Raw genomic sequence first — 11480 nt, 5'->3', positions numbered from 1 at the left:
ATACAGATTATATTTATTTTTATTTTGTTATTTTTAAGTGCTGGAGTAATCAGAGTGTTTCCCAGGGGTGAGAATGCAGAGGCTCCCTAACGAGGGCAGGCTGGGGTTGGTATGGCCACAGAATGTCTCCCAGCAGCCTGTCACTGGTGCCCAAAATAGTACCATCAAGTTAATTCCTTTGGATTCAGGGTGGTTTTTAAAGGGCCAGTGCTCAGACGACATAAAAACCTTAGTCTAGGCTAACTTATATGTGAGGTACCACTTTCTCCAATTGTGGCAGATGATTGGCTGGGTCACATGTGTATAGACTTCCCAGGGGGTGGTTCTGGGCAGGCAGAGAGTTACCAGGTGGCAGCTGGGAGAAGGGCAAGCAATGAGGGTGCTAAGGGATGTTCTAACAGAGCCAGGAAGGGCCGATCTCATTTGTTTTCCAGTGTTTCCTTGGCTGGTGGTAAACTGAAGAAGGCTGACAAAGTACTGTTTGGGTACCTGCCCAGCTATTTCCTGCAAAGTCGGGGAACCAAGGAAATGTCTCTGGATTTTTGAAGGCCTGCTATGTTTAGTGTTATTTTTCAGAGTGGGAGGAAAACCACAGAGGGTCTCAGAGACAACCACTGTTGGCAAGATCTTGACTTCTGAATTGACTAACACTTGTCAATCAGGGAGCTTTGGACTCGGTGTGGTAGAACAGACTGAACTGTGAACTTTGCAGAATGGTGGATGTGGGGAAAGCTAGCAGATGGTTTATGGTGATGTGGCCAAGGTACTGATAGCAACAGAGCCCAGAGCTTGCAAATGCTTAGTCAGCTGAGGCCCTGCACACTGCGCAGACGAGGGGTGGGCTCTTACTGGGTCATGTAAGGACACGAGTGGAGCCTGAACCCGGCTGCACAAAGCAGATTTCCCCTAATCTCCTCAGCACTTGGTCACAAATTCTCCAAAAGTGTCTCTAATGATTTGTATAACTTCACGCTCCCAGGATAACTTCTGAAATCTTTTGGTGATATTTGGAATTTACTAAATTTGAAAATTTTTGTGTGTATGGAAGCTGTTTTCAGATACCAATTTCCTAGGTCCTTTTTCTTTCATAGTTGACTGTGGCTGAGAAAAAGAGGTAAAACTGGATGGATTAAGAAAGCCTTATACAAGTAGTCCCTCATTGGGAAAGGAGGTGTGGGGGGGACTTTAAGTGTGTGTGTGTATTCCCAAAATTGGGCCCAACCCACAAATATTCTGAAAGCTTCATCCCATTCCCCAACTCTTTCAACTTGAGTTACTTCATTAGTGTTTTGGTTACAATTTTATTTAGATGTGAGAAACAGAAAACAAACCTACAGTGGTTTAAACAAAAAGAATACTTTTCTCACACAGCAAGAGACCTGGAGTTGGTGGAGTTGGCTCGGCAGTTAGACCACAGCAGGGCCTGCGTTATGGGACCCCCAGCCTTTTTCTTCATAAATGCCAGGTAGCTGCTGCAGCTCAAGTCATGCCATCCGTAAGGAGGAAAGGGAACCAGAGAAGAGGGTCGTGCTGGCAGCTGCCTGGGAAGACTTTTGCCTATGTCTCCTGGCTCTTAGTTGGATCAGTTAACTACTTCCAGCTGCTGCAAGGAAGGATCTACAGCAGAAGGGGGCAAGAAGAGAGGTTGGGAAAGCTTTGGGGTAGCCCTTCAAAGAACTGCCACAACTAGTTTCTGCAATGGCCAGAAAAATTACTAGTTCTGGCTGTTTGAGCATCACTTTATCCTGAAGATTTCCCCTGCTGGGAGCAGTCGCTAAATTTTGGTTCCCAGGGACACCATCTAAATGCTTTTCCATGATGTAAGAAACTCACTCAAGAAGACCTTCGGAGGTACCAAAGTCTAGACTGGAAGTCGAGGAGGCAGAAATGGCTGTACTTTTTGTAATGTGAAATTTGAACATGGCTTGGAGGTCATATCTTTATTTTCAAGTGGTTTCACTACATATTCAACAGTGAGTTAAATTTTGCTGAAAAGTAATAAGAGCGAAAACTCAGTGTCTGACAACAGCTTCCCCGGGTGGAACAGATGGGCGCCTGCAGGATATCCGGGTAGCTTTGGACTCGGTGGAAGGCAATGCAGTCGTGACGCGCAGTTTTGAAGGAGTCCTTCCAAGGAGAGACCAAAACAGAAACCAAAGCCATGTGCTCGTAATTAGGAACTACTTAGAAGTGGAGTAAGAGATCTAGACTCCCGCTCTGACTGTCTGGCTTAGGCAAGTCGGTAGTGTGTGAGGGATTCTTCTTCCATGTATGTAAAGTTATAAAGTTGGATTAGGAGGGCTCTTTTAAATATAAAGGATAGTAATGTTCCTGTAGAAGCTAAACATTAATTTGTATATTTAATTAGATAGATTATAGAATATATGGCTTGAGGATTGGATATCCTTATTAAAATTGACCCAGTTGCAGTGAAAAAAAGAGTAGCATTACTCACTCTACTTTTATTTTTTTTAAACAGAAGTTTCATTTTCTATATTCCACACAGTTTAAAAAATATGGCCAGCTTGGCCGACAGTGAAAGCACCTGAGTCTGAAATTAATTGGCTGCATTGAACATGTACAGTTCAAGTACTTACTCAAAAAGTATAACATTCAACTAACTGCTGCTTAAGAGTTACCAAAATCACCGGTAAGATGATATTTATGAACTGCTAAATCTACATTTCTGGCCCGGATCTCTTGGCTGCACTCTCTCACTGCTCACTGAACATCCCTGTTGGGAGAATCCATTCAATGAGTTTAGAGCTGAGTTCGCCTCCTCCCACGGATCCTCCTCCTGAGTGTTCTAGCGCAGTGAATGAACTCTCCATCCAGCCTCTTGATTCTCGCTGCTAAGTATCTAGCCATGCCTAAATCTCTCGGAGCCCCACTGCCACTCTCCTGGCCATCTCTATTGCTTGTGTGACTTCTACAGCAGCCGCCCAGCTGGTCTCTCCTCGCCTAGGCTTCCACTGCAATCCATTTTCACAATCTTTTAAAACACAAATGTAATTATTTTTCATTCAGCAGTTACTCATATTCCCAGCACTGTGCCAGTCACTGGGGATTCAGTAGTGTACAAAACATGGAACGTACATGGCAGGAGAGACAGACAGTAAACAAATTAATGAACAGATATGTAGAAGCTCCTTGAATTACAGTTTGCATTATGAATTCAAAATATCATAAGTCAACGATGCATTTAACCTAGTGAATATCATAGCTTAGCATCGCCTACCTGAATCATGCTCAGAACACACTATACAAGAAACTACAGTGATCAAGTAGCTGACTGGGAGCTGTGAACTGCTGCCACTGCCCAGCATCATGAAATAGTATACCATGCATCACCAGCCTTGGAAAAGATCACAATTAAAACACAAAGTGTGCCCCTGGCTGATATGGCTCAGTGGATTGAGTGTCAGCCTGTGAACCGAAAGTCACTGGTTCAATTCCCAGTCAGGGCACATATGGGTTGTGGGTTGCGGGTCAGGTACGCAGTTGGGGGCGTGCGGGAGGCAACCAATTAACGTTTCTCACACATTTATGTTGCTCACACATTGATGTTGCTCTCCCCCTCTTCCCTTTTCTCTAAAAACAAATAAATAGAATCTAAAAAATGAAACACAAAGTATGGTTTCTACTGAATGCGTATTGCGTTTGCATTGTTATAAAGTAAAAGAAAAATTGTAAGTCAAACCATCTTAATTTGAGGACCATCTGTATACTAAAATAATGGATGGGGTAAATGCTATAAAGAAAAGCAGGAGGAAGTGTTTTTGGATTGGGTGGTGAAGAAAGGTGCCTGTGGGGTGATGGGGAGCAGAATGAAGCGAAGAAGCAAACTGGGGAATACCAGAGGAAAGAATGTGGAGGGTGAAAAAGCCCTGAAGTGGGAGCTTGCTCAGTGTGTTCAGAGAGCAGCAGAGGGGCCAGCGGTGCTGGAGTGGAGGAGATGAAGCCAGGGAGGTGATGAGGGACCAGATTACTCGGAGACCAGCGGCCACTGAAAGCAAGGGAGTGGCATGACCTTGCTCGTATTTCAAAACCATCACCGTCCCTGCTGTGTAGAAAACAAAATGTGAGTGATCAAGAATGGTTGCTGTGGCCCTGGCTGGCGTAGCTCAGTGAATTGAGTGCGGGCTGCAAACCAAAGCATCACAGGTTCGATTCCCAGCCAGGGCACATGCCTGGGTTGCAGGCCACGGCCCCCAGCAACCACACATTGATGTTTCTCTTTCTCTCTCTCTTTCTCCTTCCCTTCCCTCTCTAAAAATAAATAAATAAATCTTTAAAAAAATAACCAACCTAAAATAATCAATACTGTTTTTTAAAAAAAGAATGGTTGCTGGAACATTTAGGAGGCTTGTGCACCATTTCAGCAAGATGTTAGGGGATTTATTTTATTTCCTTGTGATAAAAATACATATAACATAAAATCGACCATTTTAACCACCTTGAAGTGTACAATTCAATGGCATTAAATACATTGTTGTGCAACTGTCACCACCACCCATCTCCAGAATTTTTAGCATCTTCTCAAACTGAAATTGTCCACTTTAAACAGTAATTCCCCATTGCCCCATGCCCCAGCTCCTGGCCACCACCATTCTACTTCCTTTTTCTGTGAATTTGACTCTTGCAGGTACCTCGTGTAAGTGGGACCATATATTTGTCTTCTGTCTCTGACATTCATTTCGTATAATGTCCTCAAGGTTTAACCATGTTGGAGGATGTGCCACTATTTCCTCCCTTTTTAAGGCTGAGTAGCATCCGTCATGTGTACAGACCACATTTGGTGCAGCCGTTCATGTGTCGGTGGACACTTGTGTTGTATCTACCTCCAGGCTGTTGTGCATGATGCTGCTGCAAACATGGGTGTGCAAATATGTGTTGGAGTATCTGCTTCCAGGTCATTTGTGTGTACACCCAGAAGTGGTGTTGCTGAGTCATATGTTAATTCTGGTGGATTTATTTTGAATGTAGAGATGAGAAGAATTTACTCCTCTGCTTAAAATTTTTCAGTGCTTTTCTACTGCCCTCAAGACAAAGTCCAAAGTCAGTTTAACAGAGATCAAACATCCTGCATGATCTCAGTCTTGCCAGTCTTTAACAATTACCCGCCCACACATCCTATATTCTAGTGAATTGCTGTGACTCTCAGAGCAAGCCATGCTGTTTCCACTTCTGATAGCTGCCCCAGCCCAGCAGCCTTGTACTTATTCTTAGTTCTCCCTGACAGGGCCCTTGTCTGTCTCAGCAAGTTCAGGTTAGGTTTCTAACAGCCCATCCTGTGCACTCCCTGCAGAACTTACTTTGACCCACTGCAGGTATAGCGTACCCCGCAGTGCTGTCCTAGATTGCTCAGCGCCAGCCTTGAGGGGGAAGCGCTGTGTCTGATGCAGACCTGTTATCTCTCAGGTAGAATACTGAGTAAAGGAATGAAGGAAGATAAACAATAATATTGTAACCTGTCCTTTCCTTGAGACATGGTACTTTAGAACATGAGTTCAAACAAATACCTCTGGGAGCTGGATAAACTAAATGTGAGATACAGGGAGTGGGGGTGATTAATAAAGGAGAGAGCCCTGGCTGGTGTGGTTCAATGTATTGAATGCCAACCTGCAAATTGAAAGGTCACCAGTTCGATTCCCAGTCAGGGCACATGGCCAGGTCATTTGTGAGAGGCAACCACTTGATGTTTCTCTTGCACATTGATGTTTCTCTCTCTTTTTTCTCTCTCTCCTTCACTTCCCCTCTCTCTAAATAAAAATAAAATCTTAAAAAAAAAAAAAAGAAAATGGTGGAGCCTAGCCTTCTAGACCTGTATTCTACAGTAATGTTGCCACATGTGACTGTTTAAATTAAAATTAGTAAAAATTAAAAAAAATTAATTCAGTTTCTCCATCAAACTAGCCACACATACTTAGTGGGTAGCCCCACGTGACTCTGGACAGTGCAGCTAGAGAATAATTTCATCACTGCAGAACATTTTATTTGTTAGGGCCAATCTAAGAAGTGTATGTGTTTTAAAAAAAATTAAACACGATGATGGCAAAGCAAAATCCTCTGTCATCCCAGTTTCTTACCCCTGCTCTCAAAAATGAGTCTTCTGGTAAAGCCAGACACTCGGAGACTGCTGTGCAGGGATGCCTCTTTGCGGAGTGAGAGTCAATCCTATGCAGAGAGAAGGGCATCAGGATGTCGCTTATCACCCACGGTACATGGCGGCCTCTTTCTGAAAATCCTGGGGGAATATTCTCTCTGATTTTAGTGTCAGGAACAGTTGTATCTTTTAACACCACAGTTTATTTATGTAATTGATCAGCTCTCCCTTTTGCACTGACTGCTGTAGGTTCAGAGCCAGCAGTGAGCCAAACCTGATTCTGCGCATAAAACCCTGAGCTTAATATTATTTTTCCTACTCTACCTCCCTTTAAAAAAATCCTGCAGCATGTGTTTTATAAATACATCCCCCCCCCCAGTGAATGTAATTTATTTATTTACTTTGGTGCTACATAGTATTTTGTTGTATATGCGCAGTAGTTTCATTCCCCACCCCTTTACTGATGGGCCCTCGAGTTGTTTCCACTTTCCCTAACACAAACAGTGCGAATGGCAGTTCCTGTGCATGTACGTTTGCCCCGGCGTGAGAGCGCACCAAGAAGTGGAACTTTCGGGTTGTAGAGTGTGCTTGTTCTGACTTTGAGATGTTGCCAAATTGTCCTCCAGAGCTGTTGTACCATTTATTTTCCCACCAGCTATGTATGAGATTCTCATTCTCACATCCTGCTGTCATTTGGAATGTTATAATTTTTGCTGATATAAGGAGTTTGAAATATCTCATTGTTGTGATGTTTTGCATTTTCCCCAGCCACACTTGATGCTGTGTATGTTTTCATCCTTATTTGCCTAACTGTGGTTCCTTCTAGGTGAGTTTCTAACACACATCCTTTGCCCATTTTCTTTTGGATTGTTTATCATCTTATTATTTGATACGAATTATGAAGATACATTTTTTTAAAAACTAGCTTTATTGGGATATAATGCACATAACCATAAAATTTACCCTTTTAAAGTGTATACTTCAGTGGCTTCTAGTACAGCTGTGCAGCCATCCCCACAACCTAATTTTAAAGCGTTTTCATTACCCCAAAAGGAAACTTTGTACCTATTACCAGCCATTCCCATCCTCCCCACCCCCACTCCCAGCCCCAGGCAACCACCATCTACTTTTTGTCTCTTTGGGTTTGCTTATTTTAGACAGTTCATGTAAATGGAATTATATAATAAGAGCCATTTTGAAATAAATAAATAGATATTTTAATAAGTTATAGGATAATTTTGCACTTTTGAGTTATGTAAGTGGCCCTTCATGCTTAGATGCTTTTTATTTGCATCTAAGTTATTTTTCTAAAATACATTATGATGACAAATATATATATATTTTAATATCCTGCCTTCCTGATCCCTCCGTTTTCCACCTTCAAGGATTCCCAGAGATCAAAATCTTCCCTTTGAAAAGCACTGGCCTGGAGCAAATTGTAGTCTAAACACAGCTCTTGGAAGAGCAGAGCTAAAATTCTATTTTGTTTACATTTGGCTGAACCGAAAGGGGTCACTTCAAGAAAGAGGCAAGGACTAGAGAAGGAAATGGCCGGAAATGAGTCTAAAAGATTTAATGCTTAAAAAACTGGAGAACTCTAAGTTAAGTTTCAGCTATTATTAACTGCACAATTGAAAAGGAACTAGGTGTCAGCATGACCAGTCAAATCAAAGTTCTTCAAGGGCAAATGTCACAGTTACACTTGTGTGCAGATAGATGCACCGCAGTGTGCCGTGGAGAAGTGGAGACACAGGCGTGGCCGTCCTCTAGGAAATGCATGCCTTGAAAGCTGAAGTGGGGTTAGGGGAAGGCTGGGCCATATTGAACAAAAGCCTTGAAATTGGGATTTTTCAGCCCACAAGACAGAAAAGATTGGGTTAAATGGAAATGAAAGTTAAATCTAATCAGTAAGACAAATACAATGTTCATATATTTTGTTTTTCTAATATTTCCAAAGCAAACAGTAGTGGTAGTTAATTGATTCTCTTTGCATATTCTGATAGGCAAAGTGGTGTTTCTAATTTTATGGATTTAGAGTTCAATATTGTGTTATTTTCAGTGGGAGTACTCTTCCAATTTTTAATGGGTTTTAGAAATACAAGTTATTCAAATATGTCTTTCAATGTTAATGTAGTGTTATTTTTTCCCCCTAAAACATAAACTCTTAAAGTCTTATAGAGGCTTTGTAACACACCCAGCATTCCACACATGCCCACAAGGGCTTAACAAATGGTATTTGCTGCCTGACACAGACAATAACCTTGGGCATCATTGTACAGGCTGCACCTTCTCCCAGGAAATGTGTGTATAGCAGGATCCTCGGGCACGTGCTAGATCTAAGCATCAATGGGACTACAAACCAAAAGCAAGGTGTTTTCTTGACTTGAAACTTCCATTTATTTCTCACTGGCTAGCCTCTTCTATTTATCCTGCTTTTAAGGAGAAAAATTGCCAAATCCCCTTGTGGTTTTCTGAAGTAAGAATAAGGAGATCCATGAACACAGACTATAACACTTCAGTAACCTCAGCTAACTGTGGGAGCACAATCCAAAACCGAGAACATTTTTAAAGAACTGTGGTTTATGACTTTCAGGCGCACACATAAGCTGAAGCTGCAGGCAGGGCATTTCCGAGCCCAGGGCCTCCCTGGCTGTGTTTACGTCTCATTAGTGATGGACAGCGCAGACGCCGCCACGCACTGCACGGCACACTTCAAGTGGATTGCTTGGGCGAGTAGCCTTGAAATATGATCAACCTCTTATTTTCTTTATGAATATGCACATCAAGATTTTTTAAAAACATAAGCAATAGTACAGCTTCTTTTGTAGACATACACATCAAAGTGTTTAGATGATCAAGGTTCAGTTAATAATAGCAAAGGTTTGCACCCCAGGCACTTAACCAGAGAACTCAGATCTTAATTGGCTGCCAAAAGTGCAGCGGAAGCAATTACTATCAAGAGAAGCAGTTTAAAGGACATGTTAATTATTCATTTTCATAAATCTCTCCATTTTTGTTTCTGCATTATTACATGACCTAAAAGCAAGCATAATTTTCTATAGACCAGCAATTTTCAACCTGTTTCATCTCATGGTGTACATAAACTAATTCCTCAAATTCTGCCACACACCAAAAAATATTTTTTTGCCAATATGACAATAATTTTGACTTATTTACACTGGATTGCTATTGCTGTCTTGGCTGTGGTCACTTTTTCATTTGACAATCTAAGGTCAGAAACAGAGGTCACAAATGGCACAAACAGAGGTCAGTGCCCCTAAGTCACACGTTGCATGTTTTAAAAAATTTTGTGGCACACCTGTGTGCCATAGTGCACAGGTTGAAAATTGCTTCTATAGATGCGTGTCTCTCCGACTTTGATGTGCCCTATTCTAGGGCTGTGTCCTCCCAAGTTGTGATTTAGTTGGTCCAACATAGGTCTTAGAAATATGGGTGTGCATTAAGTTGCCCCATGCAATTTTGACCAAGGTGATACCATTGGCCCTGTTTGCGAAATGGGATGTGAATACATCAGATTTTCCCACGTGTGATGTTCTGATTAGGCTGAATATAGATACAATGCAATTTTCTGTGAAGGAATTTTTTGCATCCCTTGCAAAACCTGTTTTCATGATGTTATTCAATATATATACTTTTAAATATAAGAGATTACATGACAAATTTACCTGAGAATTTAGTGACAGGAAAAAGTTTTCTTTTCCTGGAAAACCAGTTTTCCTCCAATTAGCAGCCAAAAGAATACAAATTCTCTGTACCTTGCAATATATGTGGTCTGTCTGGAAAAAGTTGAGCCATTTTTAATATAACAAGAATGGTTTGTGTAACAAAAGTGTACCCTGGCCCTCAAGGAGCGAGGACTGGAATGAGTGAACAATGAAGACTTCACTGTACTAGTCAGTGGGGGCAGTAGATGCTGCTGAGTGAGCATGTGTACTGTGTGGCTGTCACATTAAAAAGGACTGAGTGAGTAGAGCAACAAATCTGCATCAAATTTTGTGTTAAGCTTGAACATTCCTCCATGGAAACTATTCAGATGATTCAGAAGGCTGCAGCTATGGGCAGCTGGTGATTGGTGCTTCATCACAACAATGCACTTGATCATGCATCACGTCTTCTGCAGGGTTTTTTGGCAAAACGTCAAATCACCCAGGTTACTCAGCCCCTATACAGCCCAGATTTGGTACCCTGTGACTTCTGGCTTTTCCTCAAACTAAAATCACCTCTGAAAGGGAAGAGGTTTCAGACCACTGATGAGATTCGGGAAAATATTCAGGATTTTCCAATCAGATTCAGGGAAACTGACCGAGACTGGGAGAACTGCATGAGGTCCCAAGTTGCCTACTTTGAAGGGGACTGAGGCATCATTGTCTTATGTACAATGTTTCCTGTATTTTATATCTTCTTAAATAAATGTCTCTATTTTTCATATTACATGGCTGGATACCTTCTGGACAGACCTCGTATATTGGAAGCTTAGAGAACAAATAAGCATCTCATTTTAAGGTTCCCAGCTGAATATTTTCTTACTTCTTCTTCAGTATGGCTTCTGAGGTTTCTGATTTAGGTTTTAGCTGTTCTGGTACAAATAGCTTTTTATTATTATAATGCTTTGTGAGAGGTAAGGAGGAGAAATTATAAAAATATAAGTGACATATTCAATATGGTTGTAGCTTCATAATGTTCAGTTTCACTTCCTGCATTCACCTGCAAGCAGGGGTTCAGACCTGGGCTGCCCTTCTGGGTTACAGTGCCTGCCCCCCAGACTGCTTTTTGGTTCCTCTCACTCTCTGGGGGTCTGTTTTCCTGACTGAGGTGAGCTTTCTCTGTAGTTTCCTGAGAGCCCTCCTCCACTGCCTTTCTCAGCAGCGTTGCTTGAACCTGTTGTCTTCAACAATGTCTAATTTTTGTGTTGATTCATTGAGAGAACTACACTTTGTTTTCCAAAAATCTTCATTGCTAAAATCTGGAAACAACTTAAGTGCCCTTTAGGGAGCAACTTGATAAATCAGTGGTGGTCTGTCCATACAATAGACTGCTGCTCAGCATTGTGCCATGTGAAGGAAGCCAGTCTCAAAAGATCCCCTACTATATGATTTCATTTGTTTGAGATACTGAGAAAGGCAAAACTATAGGAACAGAGGAAATGTTATCAGAGGTTGGGGTGGGAAGAGGCTCTGGCCAAAGTAGGGACATGAGGGAATTCTTTAGAGCACTGGAATGGTCTGCATATTGTTTGTGGTGGCAGTTACAAGAATCTATGCAGGCAGCCCTGACTGGTGTGGCTCAGTGGGTTGGGTGTTGTCCCAGAAACCAGAAGGTCTCAGTTTGATTCCTGGTCAGGGCGCATCCCTGG

This window comes from Phyllostomus hastatus, unplaced genomic scaffold (genome assembly GCF_019186645.2).
Source record: "Phyllostomus hastatus isolate PE091 unplaced genomic scaffold, TTU_PhHast_1.1 phas_contig_524, whole genome shotgun sequence".
NCBI lineage: Eukaryota > Metazoa > Chordata > Mammalia > Chiroptera > Phyllostomidae > Phyllostomus > Phyllostomus hastatus.
The sequence above is the reverse complement of the archived record's forward strand: the minus strand, read 5'-3'. Positions refer to the sequence as shown.